The 16,260-nt window shown below is 47.3% G+C and overlaps 47 non-coding genes across 47 annotated transcripts; all 47 read left to right on the plus strand.

Annotated features, from left to right (window-relative positions):
• Positions 1–1,288: 1,288 nt before the first annotated feature.
• LOC140379611 (5S ribosomal RNA) lies at positions 1,289–1,407 on the plus strand. Its single transcript, XR_011930552.1, has one exon. It is a non-coding gene; the product is annotated as a 5S ribosomal RNA (ribosomal RNA).
• A 169-nt stretch (positions 1,408–1,576) lies between these two features.
• On the plus strand, positions 1,577–1,695 carry LOC140379612 (5S ribosomal RNA). The gene has a single exon (XR_011930553.1). It is a non-coding gene; the product is annotated as a 5S ribosomal RNA (ribosomal RNA).
• Positions 1,696–1,843: 148 nt separating this feature from the next.
• Positions 1,844–1,962, plus strand: LOC140379613 (5S ribosomal RNA). The gene has a single exon (XR_011930554.1). It is a non-coding gene; the product is annotated as a 5S ribosomal RNA (ribosomal RNA).
• A 149-nt stretch (positions 1,963–2,111) lies between these two features.
• On the plus strand, positions 2,112–2,230 carry LOC140379614 (5S ribosomal RNA). Its single transcript, XR_011930555.1, has one exon. It is a non-coding gene; the product is annotated as a 5S ribosomal RNA (ribosomal RNA).
• Positions 2,231–2,379: 149 nt separating this feature from the next.
• Positions 2,380–2,498, plus strand: LOC140379615 (5S ribosomal RNA). Its single transcript, XR_011930556.1, has one exon. It is a non-coding gene; the product is annotated as a 5S ribosomal RNA (ribosomal RNA).
• A 169-nt stretch (positions 2,499–2,667) lies between these two features.
• LOC140379616 (5S ribosomal RNA) lies at positions 2,668–2,786 on the plus strand. The gene has a single exon (XR_011930557.1). It is a non-coding gene; the product is annotated as a 5S ribosomal RNA (ribosomal RNA).
• A 169-nt stretch (positions 2,787–2,955) lies between these two features.
• On the plus strand, positions 2,956–3,074 carry LOC140379617 (5S ribosomal RNA). The gene has a single exon (XR_011930558.1). It is a non-coding gene; the product is annotated as a 5S ribosomal RNA (ribosomal RNA).
• Positions 3,075–3,223: 149 nt separating this feature from the next.
• On the plus strand, positions 3,224–3,342 carry LOC140379618 (5S ribosomal RNA). The gene has a single exon (XR_011930559.1). It is a non-coding gene; the product is annotated as a 5S ribosomal RNA (ribosomal RNA).
• A 149-nt stretch (positions 3,343–3,491) lies between these two features.
• Positions 3,492–3,610, plus strand: LOC140379619 (5S ribosomal RNA). Its single transcript, XR_011930560.1, has one exon. It is a non-coding gene; the product is annotated as a 5S ribosomal RNA (ribosomal RNA).
• Positions 3,611–3,779: 169 nt separating this feature from the next.
• LOC140379620 (5S ribosomal RNA) lies at positions 3,780–3,898 on the plus strand. Its single transcript, XR_011930561.1, has one exon. It is a non-coding gene; the product is annotated as a 5S ribosomal RNA (ribosomal RNA).
• Positions 3,899–4,067: 169 nt separating this feature from the next.
• Positions 4,068–4,186, plus strand: LOC140379622 (5S ribosomal RNA). Its single transcript, XR_011930563.1, has one exon. It is a non-coding gene; the product is annotated as a 5S ribosomal RNA (ribosomal RNA).
• A 149-nt stretch (positions 4,187–4,335) lies between these two features.
• On the plus strand, positions 4,336–4,454 carry LOC140379624 (5S ribosomal RNA). Its single transcript, XR_011930564.1, has one exon. It is a non-coding gene; the product is annotated as a 5S ribosomal RNA (ribosomal RNA).
• A 149-nt stretch (positions 4,455–4,603) lies between these two features.
• Positions 4,604–4,722, plus strand: LOC140379625 (5S ribosomal RNA). The gene has a single exon (XR_011930565.1). It is a non-coding gene; the product is annotated as a 5S ribosomal RNA (ribosomal RNA).
• A 169-nt stretch (positions 4,723–4,891) lies between these two features.
• LOC140379626 (5S ribosomal RNA) lies at positions 4,892–5,010 on the plus strand. The gene has a single exon (XR_011930566.1). It is a non-coding gene; the product is annotated as a 5S ribosomal RNA (ribosomal RNA).
• Positions 5,011–5,179: 169 nt separating this feature from the next.
• LOC140379627 (5S ribosomal RNA) lies at positions 5,180–5,298 on the plus strand. Its single transcript, XR_011930567.1, has one exon. It is a non-coding gene; the product is annotated as a 5S ribosomal RNA (ribosomal RNA).
• Positions 5,299–5,447: 149 nt separating this feature from the next.
• Positions 5,448–5,566, plus strand: LOC140379628 (5S ribosomal RNA). Its single transcript, XR_011930568.1, has one exon. It is a non-coding gene; the product is annotated as a 5S ribosomal RNA (ribosomal RNA).
• Positions 5,567–5,734: 168 nt separating this feature from the next.
• Positions 5,735–5,853, plus strand: LOC140379629 (5S ribosomal RNA). Its single transcript, XR_011930569.1, has one exon. It is a non-coding gene; the product is annotated as a 5S ribosomal RNA (ribosomal RNA).
• Positions 5,854–6,002: 149 nt separating this feature from the next.
• LOC140379630 (5S ribosomal RNA) lies at positions 6,003–6,121 on the plus strand. The gene has a single exon (XR_011930570.1). It is a non-coding gene; the product is annotated as a 5S ribosomal RNA (ribosomal RNA).
• Positions 6,122–6,270: 149 nt separating this feature from the next.
• Positions 6,271–6,389, plus strand: LOC140379631 (5S ribosomal RNA). The gene has a single exon (XR_011930571.1). It is a non-coding gene; the product is annotated as a 5S ribosomal RNA (ribosomal RNA).
• A 169-nt stretch (positions 6,390–6,558) lies between these two features.
• Positions 6,559–6,677, plus strand: LOC140379632 (5S ribosomal RNA). Its single transcript, XR_011930572.1, has one exon. It is a non-coding gene; the product is annotated as a 5S ribosomal RNA (ribosomal RNA).
• A 170-nt stretch (positions 6,678–6,847) lies between these two features.
• On the plus strand, positions 6,848–6,966 carry LOC140379635 (5S ribosomal RNA). The gene has a single exon (XR_011930574.1). It is a non-coding gene; the product is annotated as a 5S ribosomal RNA (ribosomal RNA).
• A 149-nt stretch (positions 6,967–7,115) lies between these two features.
• Positions 7,116–7,234, plus strand: LOC140379636 (5S ribosomal RNA). The gene has a single exon (XR_011930575.1). It is a non-coding gene; the product is annotated as a 5S ribosomal RNA (ribosomal RNA).
• A 168-nt stretch (positions 7,235–7,402) lies between these two features.
• Positions 7,403–7,521, plus strand: LOC140379637 (5S ribosomal RNA). The gene has a single exon (XR_011930576.1). It is a non-coding gene; the product is annotated as a 5S ribosomal RNA (ribosomal RNA).
• A 149-nt stretch (positions 7,522–7,670) lies between these two features.
• Positions 7,671–7,789, plus strand: LOC140379638 (5S ribosomal RNA). The gene has a single exon (XR_011930577.1). It is a non-coding gene; the product is annotated as a 5S ribosomal RNA (ribosomal RNA).
• A 149-nt stretch (positions 7,790–7,938) lies between these two features.
• LOC140379639 (5S ribosomal RNA) lies at positions 7,939–8,057 on the plus strand. Its single transcript, XR_011930578.1, has one exon. It is a non-coding gene; the product is annotated as a 5S ribosomal RNA (ribosomal RNA).
• Positions 8,058–8,206: 149 nt separating this feature from the next.
• LOC140379641 (5S ribosomal RNA) lies at positions 8,207–8,325 on the plus strand. The gene has a single exon (XR_011930579.1). It is a non-coding gene; the product is annotated as a 5S ribosomal RNA (ribosomal RNA).
• A 149-nt stretch (positions 8,326–8,474) lies between these two features.
• On the plus strand, positions 8,475–8,593 carry LOC140379642 (5S ribosomal RNA). Its single transcript, XR_011930580.1, has one exon. It is a non-coding gene; the product is annotated as a 5S ribosomal RNA (ribosomal RNA).
• A 149-nt stretch (positions 8,594–8,742) lies between these two features.
• On the plus strand, positions 8,743–8,861 carry LOC140379643 (5S ribosomal RNA). Its single transcript, XR_011930581.1, has one exon. It is a non-coding gene; the product is annotated as a 5S ribosomal RNA (ribosomal RNA).
• A 169-nt stretch (positions 8,862–9,030) lies between these two features.
• LOC140379644 (5S ribosomal RNA) lies at positions 9,031–9,149 on the plus strand. Its single transcript, XR_011930582.1, has one exon. It is a non-coding gene; the product is annotated as a 5S ribosomal RNA (ribosomal RNA).
• A 149-nt stretch (positions 9,150–9,298) lies between these two features.
• LOC140379645 (5S ribosomal RNA) lies at positions 9,299–9,417 on the plus strand. The gene has a single exon (XR_011930583.1). It is a non-coding gene; the product is annotated as a 5S ribosomal RNA (ribosomal RNA).
• Positions 9,418–9,566: 149 nt separating this feature from the next.
• Positions 9,567–9,685, plus strand: LOC140379647 (5S ribosomal RNA). The gene has a single exon (XR_011930585.1). It is a non-coding gene; the product is annotated as a 5S ribosomal RNA (ribosomal RNA).
• Positions 9,686–9,844: 159 nt separating this feature from the next.
• On the plus strand, positions 9,845–9,963 carry LOC140379648 (5S ribosomal RNA). Its single transcript, XR_011930586.1, has one exon. It is a non-coding gene; the product is annotated as a 5S ribosomal RNA (ribosomal RNA).
• A 149-nt stretch (positions 9,964–10,112) lies between these two features.
• Positions 10,113–10,231, plus strand: LOC140379649 (5S ribosomal RNA). Its single transcript, XR_011930587.1, has one exon. It is a non-coding gene; the product is annotated as a 5S ribosomal RNA (ribosomal RNA).
• A 169-nt stretch (positions 10,232–10,400) lies between these two features.
• On the plus strand, positions 10,401–10,519 carry LOC140379650 (5S ribosomal RNA). The gene has a single exon (XR_011930588.1). It is a non-coding gene; the product is annotated as a 5S ribosomal RNA (ribosomal RNA).
• A 149-nt stretch (positions 10,520–10,668) lies between these two features.
• On the plus strand, positions 10,669–10,787 carry LOC140379651 (5S ribosomal RNA). Its single transcript, XR_011930589.1, has one exon. It is a non-coding gene; the product is annotated as a 5S ribosomal RNA (ribosomal RNA).
• A 149-nt stretch (positions 10,788–10,936) lies between these two features.
• Positions 10,937–11,055, plus strand: LOC140379652 (5S ribosomal RNA). Its single transcript, XR_011930590.1, has one exon. It is a non-coding gene; the product is annotated as a 5S ribosomal RNA (ribosomal RNA).
• Positions 11,056–11,225: 170 nt separating this feature from the next.
• On the plus strand, positions 11,226–11,344 carry LOC140379653 (5S ribosomal RNA). The gene has a single exon (XR_011930591.1). It is a non-coding gene; the product is annotated as a 5S ribosomal RNA (ribosomal RNA).
• A 149-nt stretch (positions 11,345–11,493) lies between these two features.
• On the plus strand, positions 11,494–11,612 carry LOC140379654 (5S ribosomal RNA). Its single transcript, XR_011930592.1, has one exon. It is a non-coding gene; the product is annotated as a 5S ribosomal RNA (ribosomal RNA).
• Positions 11,613–11,761: 149 nt separating this feature from the next.
• On the plus strand, positions 11,762–11,880 carry LOC140379655 (5S ribosomal RNA). Its single transcript, XR_011930593.1, has one exon. It is a non-coding gene; the product is annotated as a 5S ribosomal RNA (ribosomal RNA).
• Positions 11,881–12,049: 169 nt separating this feature from the next.
• Positions 12,050–12,168, plus strand: LOC140379657 (5S ribosomal RNA). The gene has a single exon (XR_011930594.1). It is a non-coding gene; the product is annotated as a 5S ribosomal RNA (ribosomal RNA).
• A 149-nt stretch (positions 12,169–12,317) lies between these two features.
• On the plus strand, positions 12,318–12,436 carry LOC140379659 (5S ribosomal RNA). Its single transcript, XR_011930596.1, has one exon. It is a non-coding gene; the product is annotated as a 5S ribosomal RNA (ribosomal RNA).
• Positions 12,437–12,585: 149 nt separating this feature from the next.
• On the plus strand, positions 12,586–12,704 carry LOC140379660 (5S ribosomal RNA). Its single transcript, XR_011930597.1, has one exon. It is a non-coding gene; the product is annotated as a 5S ribosomal RNA (ribosomal RNA).
• Positions 12,705–12,853: 149 nt separating this feature from the next.
• LOC140379661 (5S ribosomal RNA) lies at positions 12,854–12,972 on the plus strand. The gene has a single exon (XR_011930598.1). It is a non-coding gene; the product is annotated as a 5S ribosomal RNA (ribosomal RNA).
• Positions 12,973–13,121: 149 nt separating this feature from the next.
• Positions 13,122–13,240, plus strand: LOC140379662 (5S ribosomal RNA). The gene has a single exon (XR_011930599.1). It is a non-coding gene; the product is annotated as a 5S ribosomal RNA (ribosomal RNA).
• A 149-nt stretch (positions 13,241–13,389) lies between these two features.
• LOC140379663 (5S ribosomal RNA) lies at positions 13,390–13,508 on the plus strand. The gene has a single exon (XR_011930600.1). It is a non-coding gene; the product is annotated as a 5S ribosomal RNA (ribosomal RNA).
• A 149-nt stretch (positions 13,509–13,657) lies between these two features.
• LOC140379664 (5S ribosomal RNA) lies at positions 13,658–13,776 on the plus strand. The gene has a single exon (XR_011930601.1). It is a non-coding gene; the product is annotated as a 5S ribosomal RNA (ribosomal RNA).
• Positions 13,777–13,925: 149 nt separating this feature from the next.
• Positions 13,926–14,044, plus strand: LOC140379665 (5S ribosomal RNA). The gene has a single exon (XR_011930602.1). It is a non-coding gene; the product is annotated as a 5S ribosomal RNA (ribosomal RNA).
• Positions 14,045–16,260: the final 2,216 nt, after the last annotated feature.

The raw sequence follows: 16,260 nt of genomic DNA on the forward strand, positions 1-16,260 counted from the left end.
AAGTATTTTTAACAGGAATCTGGTCAGGCATTGGGGAAGCACTTTGGGCCAAATGGGGAGCACGACAGGTAAGTTGAATTTTAATGTATTTGTTAGCACGGGGAGGTTTAGGATTTTCACAGACCTTCCCACCCGCATCCTGTATCAGTTGTTGTTGCCGGGAGTGCTCGGGCGTCCCGCCTCGGAACACAAATGGTCATTAACATTCCCCGCACGCACCATCGCAACCATCTGGGCCAACATCTTTAATTGGTACACCCCACATAACGTAGGTCATTTTGACTTCAGATTTAGACACAGGATCGTCTTTACATCCGCAGCACTGCACGCATTTCTTCCCGACAGCTACGCTGCGGACTGCCCCGTGTGCCACGGACCCCCCCCGAGACCCTGGAGCACATGCTGTACACCTGCCCGGCCGTCCGCCCGTTCTGGTCCCGACTGCAGGACCTCCTCGCTCGGAGGCTGTCCTGGAGGCTCCCACCGCCGGCGGCCCTAGGAGGGGACGACCAGGAGCCCTGGCTCCTCCTCTTTGGTCCCGGACAGAGTCGCTCTGGAGCCAACACCCATCTCGCCCGACTAACCCTCTCCATAGCCCGGTACACATTATATCTCAACAGGAACATCCATCTCCGTGACAATAAAACAGCAGCACCCTGGCCCATCTTCAAAGGACTCTTGGCCGCACACCTCCGACACCTCCACATGGCAGCAGAGCACCGGTTCATCACCCACCTCGTCCCCCACAACACCCTGATCCACCTCACACCCTCTGGAAACCTGGACATCCTCTTCTGACCCCGGCATCACCCCCCCCAACCACGGCATCACCCCCCATCACTGAAGAATGTTTGGAGAATGATTGTGTGTTTGATTTTCTGTAATTTTTTTTTTTCTCGTCTCCCCTTGCCCTTGTGTATCCTATTCCCTTGCCCTTGTGTGTCATGTATGTCTGTACATTCATGTAAATATATGTAAATACTTGTTTTAAGATGTTTTTGATAATAAAAGATAAAAAAAAAAAAAAAGAAGACCAGCCCGATCTCGTCTGATCTCGGAAGCCAAGCAGGGTTGGGCCTGGTTAGTACTTGGATGGGAGACCGCCTGGGAATACCAGGTGCTGTGAGCATTTTCACACTTTTTCACCTGTCAAAAAAAAAAAAAAAAGAAGTTTTTCATTGAGATATCCCAATTTTGACCGAGCAAGTGGCGTGAAGGTACTCTTCACGAAAAGACAGTGTTTGATGCAAAAAAAGCAATTTATACGAGTTTTGACCTGGAACATTTCGCTCACGGCCATACCACCCTGGACCAGCCCGATCTCGTCTGATCTCGGAAGCCAAGCAGGGTTGGGCCTGGTTAGTACTTGGATGGGAGACCGCCTGGGAATACCAGGTGCTGTGAGCATTTTCACACTTTTTCACCTGTCAAAAAAAAAAAAAAAAAAAAAAAAAAGAAGTTTTTCATTGAGATATCCCAATTTTGACCGAGCAAGTGGCGTGAAGGTACTCTTCACGAAAAGACAGTGTTTGATGCAAAAAAAGCAATTTATACGAGTTTTGACCTGGAACATTTCGCTCACGGCCATACCACCCTGGACCAGCCCGATCTCGTCTGATCTCGGAAGCCAAGCAGGGTTGGGCCTGGTTAGTACTTGGATGGGAGACCGCCTGGGAATACCAGGTGCTGTGAGCATTTTCACACTTTTTCACCTGTCAAAAAAAAAAAAAAAGAAGTTTTTCATTGAGATATCCCAATTTTGACCGAGCAAGTGGCGTGAAGGTACTCTTCACGAAAAGACAGTGTTTGATATAAAAAAGGCCGTTTTGACCTGGAACATTTCGCTCACGGCCATACCACCCTGGACCAGCCCGATCTCGTCTGATCTCGGAAGCCAAGCAGGGTTGGGCCTGGTTAGTACTTGGATGGGAGACCGCCTGGGAATACCAGGTGCTGTGAGCATTTTCACACTTTTTCACCTGTCAAAAAAAAAAAAAAAAGAAGTTTTTCATTGAGATATCCCAATTTTGACCGAGCAAGTGGCGTGAAGGTACTCTTCACGAAAAGACAGTGTTTGATATAAAAAAGGCCGTTTTGACCTGGAACATTTCGCTCACGGCCATACCACCCTGGACCAGCCCGATCTCGTCTGATCTCGGAAGCCAAGCAGGGTTGGGCCTGGTTAGTACTTGGATGGGAGACCGCCTGGGAATACCAGGTGCTGTGAGCATTTTCACACTTTTTCACCTGTCAAAAAAAAAAAAAAAAGAAGTTTTTCATTGAGATATCCCAATTTTGACCGAGCAAGTGGCGTGAAGGTACTCTTCACGAAAAGACAGTGTTTGATATAAAAAAGGCCGTTTTGACCTGGAACATTTCGCTCACGGCCATACCACCCTGGACCAGCCCGATCTCGTCTGATCTCGGAAGCCAAGCAGGGTTGGGCCTGGTTAGTACTTGGATGGGAGACCGCCTGGGAATACCAGGTGCTGTGAGCATTTTCACACTTTTTCACCTGTCAAAAAAAAAAAAAAAAAAAAAAAAAAGAAGTTTTTCATTGAGATATCCCAATTTTGACCGAGCAAGTGGCGTGAAGGTACTCTTCACGAAAAGACAGTGTTTGATGCAAAAAAAGCAATTTATACGAGTTTTGACCTGGAACATTTCGCTCACGGCCATACCACCCTGGACCAGCCCGATCTCGTCTGATCTCGGAAGCCAAGCAGGGTTGGGCCTGGTTAGTACTTGGATGGGAGACCGCCTGGGAATACCAGGTGCTGTGAGCATTTTCACACTTTTTCACCTGTCAAAAAAAAAAAAAAAAAAAAAAAAAAGAAGTTTTTCATTGAGATATCCCAATTTTGACCGAGCAAGTGGCGTGAAGGTACTCTTCACGAAAAGACAGTGTTTGATGCAAAAAAAGCAATTTATACGAGTTTTGACCTGGAACATTTCGCTCACGGCCATACCACCCTGGACCAGCCCGATCTCGTCTGATCTCGGAAGCCAAGCAGGGTTGGGCCTGGTTAGTACTTGGATGGGAGACCGCCTGGGAATACCAGGTGCTGTGAGCATTTTCACACTTTTTCACCTGTCAAAAAAAAAAAAAAAAGAAGTTTTTCATTGAGATATCCCAATTTTGACCGAGCAAGTGGCGTGAAGGTACTCTTCACGAAAAGACAGTGTTTGATATAAAAAAGGCCGTTTTGACCTGGAACATTTCGCTCACGGCCATACCACCCTGGACCAGCCCGATCTCGTCTGATCTCGGAAGCCAAGCAGGGTTGGGCCTGGTTAGTACTTGGATGGGAGACCGCCTGGGAATACCAGGTGCTGTGAGCATTTTCACACTTTTTCACCTGTCAAAAAAAAAAAAAAAAGAAGTTTTTCATTGAGATATCCCAATTTTGACCGAGCAAGTGGCGTGAAGGTACTCTTCACGAAAAGACAGTGTTTGATATAAAAAAGGCCGTTTTGACCTGGAACATTTCGCTCACGGCCATACCACCCTGGACCAGCCCGATCTCGTCTGATCTCGGAAGCCAAGCAGGGTTGGGCCTGGTTAGTACTTGGATGGGAGACCGCCTGGGAATACCAGGTGCTGTGAGCATTTTCACACTTTTTCACCTGTCAAAAAAAAAAAAAAAAAAAAAAAAAAGAAGTTTTTCATTGAGATATCCCAATTTTGACCGAGCAAGTGGCGTGAAGGTACTCTTCACGAAAAGACAGTGTTTGATGCAAAAAAAGCAATTTATACGAGTTTTGACCTGGAACATTTCGCTCACGGCCATACCACCCTGGACCAGCCCGATCTCGTCTGATCTCGGAAGCCAAGCAGGGTTGGGCCTGGTTAGTACTTGGATGGGAGACCGCCTGGGAATACCAGGTGCTGTGAGCATTTTCACACTTTTTCACCTGTCAAAAAAAAAAAAAAAAAAAAAAAAAAGAAGTTTTTCATTGAGATATCCCAATTTTGACCGAGCAAGTGGCGCGAAGGTACTCTTCACGAAAAGACAGTGTTTGATGCAAAAAAAGCAATTTATACGAGTTTTGACCTGGAACATTTCGCTCACGGCCATACCACCCTGGACCAGCCCGATCTCGTCTGATCTCGGAAGCCAAGCAGGGTTGGGCCTGGTTAGTACTTGGATGGGAGACCGCCTGGGAATACCAGGTGCTGTGAGCATTTTCACACTTTTTCACCTGTCAAAAAAAAAAAAAAAAGAAGTTTTTCATTGAGATATCCCAATTTTGACCGAGCAAGTGGCGTGAAGGTACTCTTCACGAAAAGACAGTGTTTGATATAAAAAAGGCCGTTTTGACCTGGAACATTTCGCTCACGGCCATACCACCCTGGACCAGCCCGATCTCGTCTGATCTCGGAAGCCAAGCAGGGTTGGGCCTGGTTAGTACTTGGATGGGAGACCGCCTGGGAATACCAGGTGCTGTGAGCATTTTCACACTTTTTCACCTGTCAAAAAAAAAAAAAAAAGAAGTTTTTCATTGAGATATCCCAATTTTGACCGAGCAAGTGGCGTGAAGGTACTCTTCACGAAAAGACAGTGTTTGATATAAAAAAGGCCGTTTTGACCTGGAACATTTCGCTCACGGCCATACCACCCTGGACCAGCCCGATCTCGTCTGATCTCGGAAGCCAAGCAGGGTTGGGCCTGGTTAGTACTTGGATGGGAGACCGCCTGGGAATACCAGGTGCTGTGAGCATTTTCACACTTTTTCACCTGTCAAAAAAAAAAAAAAAAAAAAAAAAAAGAAGTTTTTCATTGAGATATCCCAATTTTGACCGAGCAAGTGGCGTGAAGGTACTCTTCACGAAAAGACAGTGTTTGATGCAAAAAAAGCAATTTATACGAGTTTTGACCTGGAACATTTCGCTCACGGCCATACCACCCTGGACCAGCCCGATCTCGTCTGATCTCGGAAGCCAAGCAGGGTTGGGCCTGGTTAGTACTTGGATGGGAGACCGCCTGGGAATACCAGGTGCTGTGAGCATTTTCACACTTTTTCACCTGTCAAAAAAAAAAAAAAAAAAAAAAAAAAGAAGTTTTTCATTGAGATATCCCAATTTTGACCGAGCAAGTGGCGTGAAGGTACTCTTCACGAAAAGACAGTGTTTGATGCAAAAAAAGCAATTTATACGAGTTTTGACCTGGAACATTTCGCTCACGGCCATACCACCCTGGACCAGCCCGATCTCGTCTGATCTCGGAAGCCAAGCAGGGTTGGGCCTGGTTAGTACTTGGATGGGAGACCGCCTGGGAATACCAGGTGCTGTGAGCATTTTCACACTTTTTCACCTGTCAAAAAAAAAAAAAAAAGAAGTTTTTCATTGAGATATCCCAATTTTGACCGAGCAAGTGGCGTGAAGGTACTCTTCACGAAAAGACAGTGTTTGATATAAAAAAGGCCGTTTTGACCTGGAACATTTCGCTCACGGCCATACCACCCTGGACCAGCCCGATCTCGTCTGATCTCGGAAGCCAAGCAGGGTTGGGCCTGGTTAGTACTTGGATGGGAGACCGCCTGGGAATACCAGGTGCTGTGAGCATTTTCACACTTTTTCACCTGTCAAAAAAAAAAAAAAAAAAAAAAAAAGAAGTTTTTCATTGAGATATCCCAATTTTGACCGAGCAAGTGGCGCGAAGGTACTCTTCACGAAAAGACAGTGTTTGATGCAAAAAAAGCAATTTATACGAGTTTTGACCTGGAACATTTCGCTCACGGCCATACCACCCTGGACCAGCCCGATCTCGTCTGATCTCGGAAGCCAAGCAGGGTTGGGCCTGGTTAGTACTTGGATGGGAGACCGCCTGGGAATACCAGGTGCTGTGAGCATTTTCACACTTTTTCACCTGTCAAAAAAAAAAAAAAAAGAAGTTTTTCATTGAGATATCCCAATTTTGACCGAGCAAGTGGCGTGAAGGTACTCTTCACGAAAAGACAGTGTTTGATATAAAAAAGGCCGTTTTGACCTGGAACATTTCGCTCACGGCCATACCACCCTGGACCAGCCCGATCTCGTCTGATCTCGGAAGCCAAGCAGGGTTGGGCCTGGTTAGTACTTGGATGGGAGACCGCCTGGGAATACCAGGTGCTGTGAGCATTTTCACACTTTTTCACCTGTCAAAAAAAAAAAAAAAAGAAGTTTTTCATTGAGATATCCCAATTTTGACCGAGCAAGTGGCGTGAAGGTACTCTTCACGAAAAGACAGTGTTTGATATAAAAAAGGCCGTTTTGACCTGGAACATTTCGCTCACGGCCATACCACCCTGGACCAGCCCGATCTCGTCTGATCTCGGAAGCCAAGCAGGGTTGGGCCTGGTTAGTACTTGGATGGGAGACCGCCTGGGAATACCAGGTGCTGTGAGCATTTTCACACTTTTTCACCTGTCAAAAAAAAAAAAAAAAAAAAAAAAAAGAAGTTTTTCATTGAGATATCCCAATTTTGACCGAGCAAGTGGCGTGAAGGTACTCTTCACGAAAAGACAGTGTTTGATGCAAAAAAAGCAATTTATACGAGTTTTGACCTGGAACATTTCGCTCACGGCCATACCACCCTGGACCAGCCCGATCTCGTCTGATCTCGGAAGCCAAGCAGGGTTGGGCCTGGTTAGTACTTGGATGGGAGACCGCCTGGGAATACCAGGTGCTGTGAGCATTTTCACACTTTTTCACCTGTCAAAAAAAAAAAAAAAAAAAAAAAAAAAGAAGTTTTTCATTGAGATATCCCAATTTTGACCGAGCAAGTGGCGTGAAGGTACTCTTCACGAAAAGACAGTGTTTGATGCAAAAAAAGCAATTTATACGAGTTTTGACCTGGAACATTTCGCTCACGGCCATACCACCCTGGACCAGCCCGATCTCGTCTGATCTCGGAAGCCAAGCAGGGTTGGGCCTGGTTAGTACTTGGATGGGAGACCGCCTGGGAATACCAGGTGCTGTGAGCATTTTCACACTTTTTCACCTGTCAAAAAAAAAAAAAAAAGAAGTTTTTCATTGAGATATCCCAATTTTGACCGAGCAAGTGGCGTGAAGGTACTCTTCACGAAAAGACAGTGTTTGATATAAAAAAGGCCGTTTTGACCTGGAACATTTCGCTCACGGCCATACCACCCTGGACCAGCCCGATCTCGTCTGATCTCGGAAGCCAAGCAGGGTTGGGCCTGGTTAGTACTTGGATGGGAGACCGCCTGGGAATACCAGGTGCTGTGAGCATTTTCACACTTTTTCACCTGTCAAAAAAAAAAAAAAAAAAAAAAAAAGAAGTTTTTCATTGAGATATCCCAATTTTGACCGAGCAAGTGGCGCGAAGGTACTCTTCACGAAAAGACAGTGTTTGATGCAAAAAAAGCAATTTATACGAGTTTTGACCTGGAACATTTCGCTCACGGCCATACCACCCTGGACCAGCCCGATCTCGTCTGATCTCGGAAGCCAAGCAGGGTTGGGCCTGGTTAGTACTTGGATGGGAGACCGCCTGGGAATACCAGGTGCTGTGAGCATTTTCACACTTTTTCACCTGTCAAAAAAAAAAAAAAAAGAAGTTTTTCATTGAGATATCCCAATTTTGACCGAGCAAGTGGCGTGAAGGTACTCTTCACGAAAAGACAGTGTTTGATATAAAAAAGGCCGTTTTGACCTGGAACATTTCGCTCACGGCCATACCACCCTGGACCAGCCCGATCTCGTCTGATCTCGGAAGCCAAGCAGGGTTGGGCCTGGTTAGTACTTGGATGGGAGACCGCCTGGGAATACCAGGTGCTGTGAGCATTTTCACACTTTTTCACCTGTCAAAAAAAAAAAAAAAAGAAGTTTTTCATTGAGATATCCCAATTTTGACCGAGCAAGTGGCGTGAAGGTACTCTTCACGAAAAGACAGTGTTTGATATAAAAAAGGCCGTTTTGACCTGGAACATTTCGCTCACGGCCATACCACCCTGGACCAGCCCGATCTCGTCTGATCTCGGAAGCCAAGCAGGGTTGGGCCTGGTTAGTACTTGGATGGGAGACCGCCTGGGAATACCAGGTGCTGTGAGCATTTTCACACTTTTTCACCTGTCAAAAAAAAAAAAAAAAGAAGTTTTTCATTGAGATATCCCAATTTTGACCGAGCAAGTGGCGTGAAGGTACTCTTCACGAAAAGACAGTGTTTGATATAAAAAAGGCCGTTTTGACCTGGAACATTTCGCTCACGGCCATACCACCCTGGACCAGCCCGATCTCGTCTGATCTCGGAAGCCAAGCAGGGTTGGGCCTGGTTAGTACTTGGATGGGAGACCGCCTGGGAATACCAGGTGCTGTGAGCATTTTCACACTTTTTCACCTGTCAAAAAAAAAAAAAAAAGAAGTTTTTCATTGAGATATCCCAATTTTGACCGAGCAAGTGGCGTGAAGGTACTCTTCACGAAAAGACAGTGTTTGATATAAAAAAGGCCGTTTTGACCTGGAACATTTCGCTCACGGCCATACCACCCTGGACCAGCCCGATCTCGTCTGATCTCGGAAGCCAAGCAGGGTTGGGCCTGGTTAGTACTTGGATGGGAGACCGCCTGGGAATACCAGGTGCTGTGAGCATTTTCACACTTTTTCACCTGTCAAAAAAAAAAAAAAAAGAAGTTTTTCATTGAGATATCCCAATTTTGACCGAGCAAGTGGCGTGAAGGTACTCTTCACGAAAAGACAGTGTTTGATATAAAAAAGGCCGTTTTGACCTGGAACATTTCGCTCACGGCCATACCACCCTGGACCAGCCCGATCTCGTCTGATCTCGGAAGCCAAGCAGGGTTGGGCCTGGTTAGTACTTGGATGGGAGACCGCCTGGGAATACCAGGTGCTGTGAGCATTTTCACACTTTTTCACCTGTCAAAAAAAAAAAAAAAAAAAAAAAAAAGAAGTTTTTCATTGAGATATCCCAATTTTGACCGAGCAAGTGGCGTGAAGGTACTCTTCACGAAAAGACAGTGTTTGATGCAAAAAAAGCAATTTATACGAGTTTTGACCTGGAACATTTCGCTCACGGCCATACCACCCTGGACCAGCCCGATCTCGTCTGATCTCGGAAGCCAAGCAGGGTTGGGCCTGGTTAGTACTTGGATGGGAGACCGCCTGGGAATACCAGGTGCTGTGAGCATTTTCACACTTTTTCACCTGTCAAAAAAAAAAAAAAAAGAAGTTTTTCATTGAGATATCCCAATTTTGACCGAGCAAGTGGCGTGAAGGTACTCTTCACGAAAAGACAGTGTTTGATATAAAAAAGGCCGTTTTGACCTGGAACATTTCGCTCACGGCCATACCACCCTGGACCAGCCCGATCTCGTCTGATCTCGGAAGCCAAGCAGGGTTGGGCCTGGTTAGTACTTGGATGGGAGACCGCCTGGGAATACCAGGTGCTGTGAGCATTTTCACACTTTTTCACCTGTCAAAAAAAAAAAAAAAAGAAGTTTTTCATTGAGATATCCCAATTTTGACCGAGCAAGTGGCGTGAAGGTACTCTTCACGAAAAGACAGTGTTTGATATAAAAAAGGCCGTTTTGACCTGGAACATTTCGCTCACGGCCATACCACCCTGGACCAGCCCGATCTCGTCTGATCTCGGAAGCCAAGCAGGGTTGGGCCTGGTTAGTACTTGGATGGGAGACCGCCTGGGAATACCAGGTGCTGTGAGCATTTTCACACTTTTTCACCTGTCAAAAAAAAAAAAAAAAAAAAAAAAAAGAAGTTTTTCATTGAGATATCCCAATTTTGACCGAGCAAGTGGCGTGAAGGTACTCTTCACGAAAAGACAGTGTTTGATATAAAAAAGGCCGTTTTGACCTGGAACATTTCGCTCACGGCCATACCACCCTGGACCAGCCCGATCTCGTCTGATCTCGGAAGCCAAGCAGGGTTGGGCCTGGTTAGTACTTGGATGGGAGACCGCCTGGGAATACCAGGTGCTGTGAGCATTTTCACACTTTTTCACCTGTCAAAAAAAAAAAAAAAAGAAGTTTTTCATTGAGATATCCCAATTTTGACCGAGCAAGTGGCGTGAAGGTACTCTTCACGAAAAGACAGTGTTTGATATAAAAAAGGCCGTTTTGACCTGGAACATTTCGCTCACGGCCATACCACCCTGGACCAGCCCGATCTCGTCTGATCTCGGAAGCCAAGCAGGGTTGGGCCTGGTTAGTACTTGGATGGGAGACCGCCTGGGAATACCAGGTGCTGTGAGCATTTTCACACTTTTTCACCTGTCAAAAAAAAAAAAAAAAAAAAAAAAAAGAAGTTTTTCATTGAGATATCCCAATTTTGACCGAGCAAGTGGCGTGAAGGTACTCTTCACGAAAAGACAGTGTTTGATGCAAAAAAAGCAATTTATACGAGTTTTGACCTGGAACATTTCGCTCACGGCCATACCACCCTGGACCAGCCCGATCTCGTCTGATCTCGGAAGCCAAGCAGGGTTGGGCCTGGTTAGTACTTGGATGGGAGACCGCCTGGGAATACCAGGTGCTGTGAGCATTTTCACACTTTTTCACCTGTCAAAAAAAAAAAAAAAAGAAGTTTTTCATTGAGATATCCCAATTTTGACCGAGCAAGTGGCGTGAAGGTACTCTTCACGAAAAGACAGTGTTTGATATAAAAAAGGCCGTTTTGACCTGGAACATTTCGCTCACGGCCATACCACCCTGGACCAGCCCGATCTCGTCTGATCTCGGAAGCCAAGCAGGGTTGGGCCTGGTTAGTACTTGGATGGGAGACCGCCTGGGAATACCAGGTGCTGTGAGCATTTTCACACTTTTTCACCTGTCAAAAAAAAAAAAAAAAGAAGTTTTTCATTGAGATATCCCAATTTTGACCGAGCAAGTGGCGTGAAGGTACTCTTCACGAAAAGACAGTGTTTGATATAAAAAAGGCCGTTTTGACCTGGAACATTTCGCTCACGGCCATACCACCCTGGACCAGCCCGATCTCGTCTGATCTCGGAAGCCAAGCAGGGTTGGGCCTGGTTAGTACTTGGATGGGAGACCGCCTGGGAATACCAGGTGCTGTGAGCATTTTCACACTTTTTCACCTGTCAAAAAAAAAAAAAAAAAAAAAAAAAAAGAAGTTTTTCATTGAGATATCCCAATTTTGACCGAGCAAGTGGCGTGAAGGTACTCTTCACGAAAAGACAGTGTTTGATGCAAAAAAAGCAATTTATACGAGTTTTGACCTGGAACATTTCGCTCACGGCCATACCACCCTGGACCAGCCCGATCTCGTCTGATCTCGGAAGCCAAGCAGGGTTGGGCCTGGTTAGTACTTGGATGGGAGACCGCCTGGGAATACCAGGTGCTGTGAGCATTTTCACACTTTTTCACCTGTCAAAAAAAAAAAAAAAAGAAGTTTTTCATTGAGATATCCCAATTTTGACCGAGCAAGTGGCGTGAAGGTACTCTTCACGAAAAGACAGTGTTTGATATAAAAAAGGCCGTTTTGACCTGGAACATTTCGCTCACGGCCATACCACCCTGGACCAGCCCGATCTCGTCTGATCTCGGAAGCCAAGCAGGGTTGGGCCTGGTTAGTACTTGGATGGGAGACCGCCTGGGAATACCAGGTGCTGTGAGCATTTTCACACTTTTTCACCTGTCAAAAAAAAAAAAAAAAGAAGTTTTTCATTGAGATATCCCAATTTTGACCGAGCAAGTGGCGTGAAGGTACTCTTCACGAAAAGACAGTGTTTGATATAAAAAAGGCCGTTTTGACCTGGAACATTTCGCTCACGGCCATACCACCCTGGACCAGCCCGATCTCGTCTGATCTCGGAAGCCAAGCAGGGTTGGGCCTGGTTAGTACTTGGATGGGAGACCGCCTGGGAATACCAGGTGCTGTGAGCATTTTCACACTTTTTCACCTGTCAAAAAAAAAAAAAAAAAAAAAAAAAAGAGGTTTTTCATTGAGATATCCCAATTTTGACCGAGCAAGTGGCGTGAAGGTACTCTTCACGAAAAGACAGTGTTTGATGCAAAAAAAGCAATTTATACGAGTTTTGACCTGGAACATTTCGCTCACGGCCATACCACCCTGGACCAGCCCGATCTCGTCTGATCTCGGAAGCCAAGCAGGGTTGGGCCTGGTTAGTACTTGGATGGGAGACCGCCTGGGAATACCAGGTGCTGTGAGCATTTTCACACTTTTTCACCTGTCAAAAAAAAAAAAAAAAGAAGTTTTTCATTGAGATATCCCAATTTTGACCGAGCAAGTGGCGTGAAGGTACTCTTCACGAAAAGACAGTGTTTGATATAAAAAAGGCCGTTTTGACCTGGAACATTTCGCTCACGGCCATACCACCCTGGACCAGCCCGATCTCGTCTGATCTCGGAAGCCAAGCAGGGTTGGGCCTGGTTAGTACTTGGATGGGAGACCGCCTGGGAATACCAGGTGCTGTGAGCATTTTCACACTTTTTCACCTGTCAAAAAAAAAAAAAAAAGAAGTTTTTCATTGAGATATCCCAATTTTGACCGAGCAAGTGGCGTGAAGGTACTCTTCACGAAAAGACAGTGTTTGATATAAAAAAGGCCGTTTTGACCTGGAACATTTCGCTCACGGCCATACCACCCTGGACCAGCCCGATCTCGTCTGATCTCGGAAGCCAAGCAGGGTTGGGCCTGGTTAGTACTTGGATGGGAGACCGCCTGGGAATACCAGGTGCTGTGAGCATTTTCACACTTTTTCACCTGTCAAAAAAAAAAAAAAAAGAAGTTTTTCATTGAGATATCCCAATTTTGACCGAGCAAGTGGCGTGAAGGTACTCTTCACGAAAAGACAGTGTTTGATATAAAAAAGGCCGTTTTGACCTGGAACATTTCGCTCACGGCCATACCACCCTGGACCAGCCCGATCTCGTCTGATCTCGGAAGCCAAGCAGGGTTGGGCCTGGTTAGTACTTGGATGGGAGACCGCCTGGGAATACCAGGTGCTGTGAGCATTTTCACACTTTTTCACCTGTCAAAAAAAAAAAAAAAAGAAGTTTTTCATTGAGATATCCCAATTTTGACCGAGCAAGTGGCGTGAAGGTACTCTTCACGAAAAGACAGTGTTTGATATAAAAAAGGCCGTTTTGACCTGGAACATTTCGCTCACGGCCATACCACCCTGGACCAGCCCGATCTCGTCTGATCTCGGAAGCCAAGCAGGGTTGGGCCTGGTTAGTACTTGGATGGGAGACCGCCTGGGAATACCAGGTGCTGTGAGCATTTTCACACTTTTTCACCTGTCAAAAAAAAAAAAAAAAGAAGTTTTTCATTGAGATATCCCAATTTTGACCGAGCAAGTGGCGTGAAGGTACTCTTCACGAAAAGACAGTGTTTGATATAAAAAAGGCCGTTTTGACCTGGAACATTTCGCTCACGGCCATACCACCCTGGACCAGCCCGATCTCGTCTGATCTCGGAAGCCAAGCAGGGTTGGGCCTGGTTAGTACTTGGATGGGAGACCGCCTGGGAATACCAGGTGCTGTGAGCATTTTCACACTTTTTCACCTGTCAAAAAAAAAAAAAAAAGAAGTTTTTCATTGAGATATCCCAATTTTGACCGAGCAAGTGGCGTGAAGGTACTCTTCACGAAAAGACAGTGTTTGATATAAAAAAGGCCGTTTTGACCTGGAACATTTCGCTCACGGCCATACCACCCTGGACCAGCCCGATCTCGTCTGATCTCGGAAGCCAAGCAGGGTTGGGCCTGGTTAGTACTTGGATGGGAGACCGCCTGGGAATACCAGGTGCTGTGAGCATTTTCACACTTTTTCACCTGTCAAAAAAAAAAAAAAAAGAAGTTTTTCATTGAGATATCCCAATTTTGACCGAGCAAGTGGCGTGAAGGTACTCTTCACGAAAAGACAGTGTTTGATATAAAAAAGGCCGTTTTGACCTGGAACATTTCGCTCACGGCCATACCACCCTGGACCAGCCCGATCTCGTCTGATCTCGGAAGCCAAGCAGGGTTGGGCCTGGTTAGTACTTGGATGGGAGACCGCCTGGGAATACCAGGTGCTGTGAGCATTTTCACACTTTTTCACCTGTCAAAAAAAAAAAAAAAAGAAGTTTTTCATTGAGATATCCCAATTTTGACCGAGCAAGTGGCGTGAAGGTACTCTTCACGAAAAGACAGTGTTTGATATAAAAAAGGCCGTTTTGACCTGGAACATTTCGCTCACGGCCATACCACCCTGGACCCGCCCCTTTGCAATCAGTGCAGGTGCGTGCAATTTGTGGTGTGCTGCATGGTCTGGAGCTGGAGGTTTGGGAGTTTTTTTTTGAGTTTTTAATCGTTATTTTGGTCATTTTCATTTACTTTTTTCAGTTCTTTTGTTTGTTCCCCTCCCAGTAAACTTACTGGGAGGTGGATTTTTTGTTTTTTGTGAGCATGGCTCAAAGGACGGACAACACGGCATCGGACACTGGAATGGACACGACAAAGGCAAGACAAAGTTTGAAAGAATCTGTAAATAATAGAAAGAACGAAGAAAGAAGAATGAAATTTATGAAAGAACTCACTGTGGTGTTGGAGTTGACGGAGGGAGCACAAATCACTCCACTAGCTTTTTTGAAATCGACACAGGAGGTGTGCGGCTCCATAGTAGCATGCAGACTCATCTCGAAGGACAAATATGAAGTAACTGTCAGTACCACCAAAGCGAAGGAGCGGCTCCTGGACGGGTACTGCATTGGAGGAGTCAGGGTTCACGCCCGTGACATCTCGGTGGATGAGCTGGTCGTGTCCTTCATGGGGCTGCCGGCTTATATCGAGGACGAGGAGATCCTGGCCAAGCTCTACGCCTGGGGGGTCTCTGCGGTCTCCGAGGTGAGGAGGAGAATGTGGCCGGGGACGAACGTGGCGGACGGCACCAGGTTTGTACGGGTAAGGTTCACGGACACGGTGCAGTCCTTACCGTATTCTGTCAGGTTTGACACCGCGGGGGGCCCCGAGTACTTCAGGGTAATACACGACAGGCAGGTGCGGGTGTGTAGGGGGTGTCTCCAGCCTGGCCATATTCTGAGGGAGTGCCCTGACTTTCTGTGCCGCAACTGCGGGAGCCAGGGGCATTACGCGCGCGAGTGCGTCGCGCAGCGGGCCCCGAAGTGCAGAGAGTGCCGCATGTTCCGCCACTTATGTCCGTGTGGTGCGGGTGACAGAGAGGAGGACAGAGAGGAGGACAGAGGGGAGGACAGAGGGGAGGACAGAGGGGAGGACAGGGAGGACGGCATTGGAGGAGAGAGCAGTGACGTGGCCCAGAACGTGCCCGCAACTGCTCTCTCCGAAGTAGAGGAGTTTTTGGAGGAGGAGGCTGTGGAGGAGTCAGGGGAGCCAGAGGTGTCTGGCTCCTCTTGCTCCTCTGACTCCTCAGACGAGGAGGCGCCCGTCGCACTGGAGATGGTGCTCGGCTCAGCGCTGGCGTCTGGGAAGGTGGGAGCAGGACAAACTGCTCCTCCTGACCAGAGGGAGGGGACTCGTGAGGGTCCAACTCCTAAGCCCGTGGAGGAAGAGGCTGAACCCGGGAGGAGGATGGGTGCGGGACAGGCCCCGCATCTTACCTCCAAAGGGGGGGACATCACCACAGGGCTGGGTGATGATCCCAAGCTCCAGTCGGACGGTGGTAAGAGGGGACAGGTGGAGAAGAAGGATAAGAAAGGGGCAAGACGCAGGAAGCAGGTGGCAGGAGACGGAGAGGGCGCTGCTGCTGAGAGCGGCTCTGCCTCCTCCGTTCCAACCACCTCAAAGGCGCCAGCAGAAAGCTCCATCAACCCACCATCCTCCACACGCAGCTCTGCCCCACGAGGTGAGCTCGAGACTGTTTTTAATGATGACTTCATGGATTTCTCCACCCGTGAAGTCAGAAAAAGAGTGTGGCAGTCGGATGCGACAGGCGCCAAAAAGAAGTCTAAATAAAAGATGGGTTACATCCTCCAAAGTCTCCTCTTAATGGCGTTCTCCTTGTCCTCTTGGAACGCAGGCGGCCTGCGGAGCCCAGTGCGGATGCAGAGCGCGTTACACTTTTCCAAGTGGGACGTGCTCTGCATCCAAGAAACGCACTGGGATGTCAGCCACGCGCAACAAGTGCGGAGCATGGGAGTAGGCTCTGTATTTTGGGCCCTGGGCACGGCGTGCTCGCGCGGTGTGGCCACGGTGGTGAGGCCTGGTGTCTTAGGCCAACCCACCCTGGTACACGCCGACCCAGAGGGCTCCTTCCTGGTCCTGGACTTCACGGACACAGTGA

The sequence above is a fragment of the Eucyclogobius newberryi genome, unplaced genomic scaffold (assembly GCF_026437365.1).
Source record: "Eucyclogobius newberryi isolate DKJ021-1_F unplaced genomic scaffold, fEucNew1.0.hap1 SCAF_432, whole genome shotgun sequence".
Classification (NCBI taxonomy): Eukaryota; Metazoa; Chordata; class Actinopteri; order Gobiiformes; family Gobiidae; genus Eucyclogobius; species Eucyclogobius newberryi.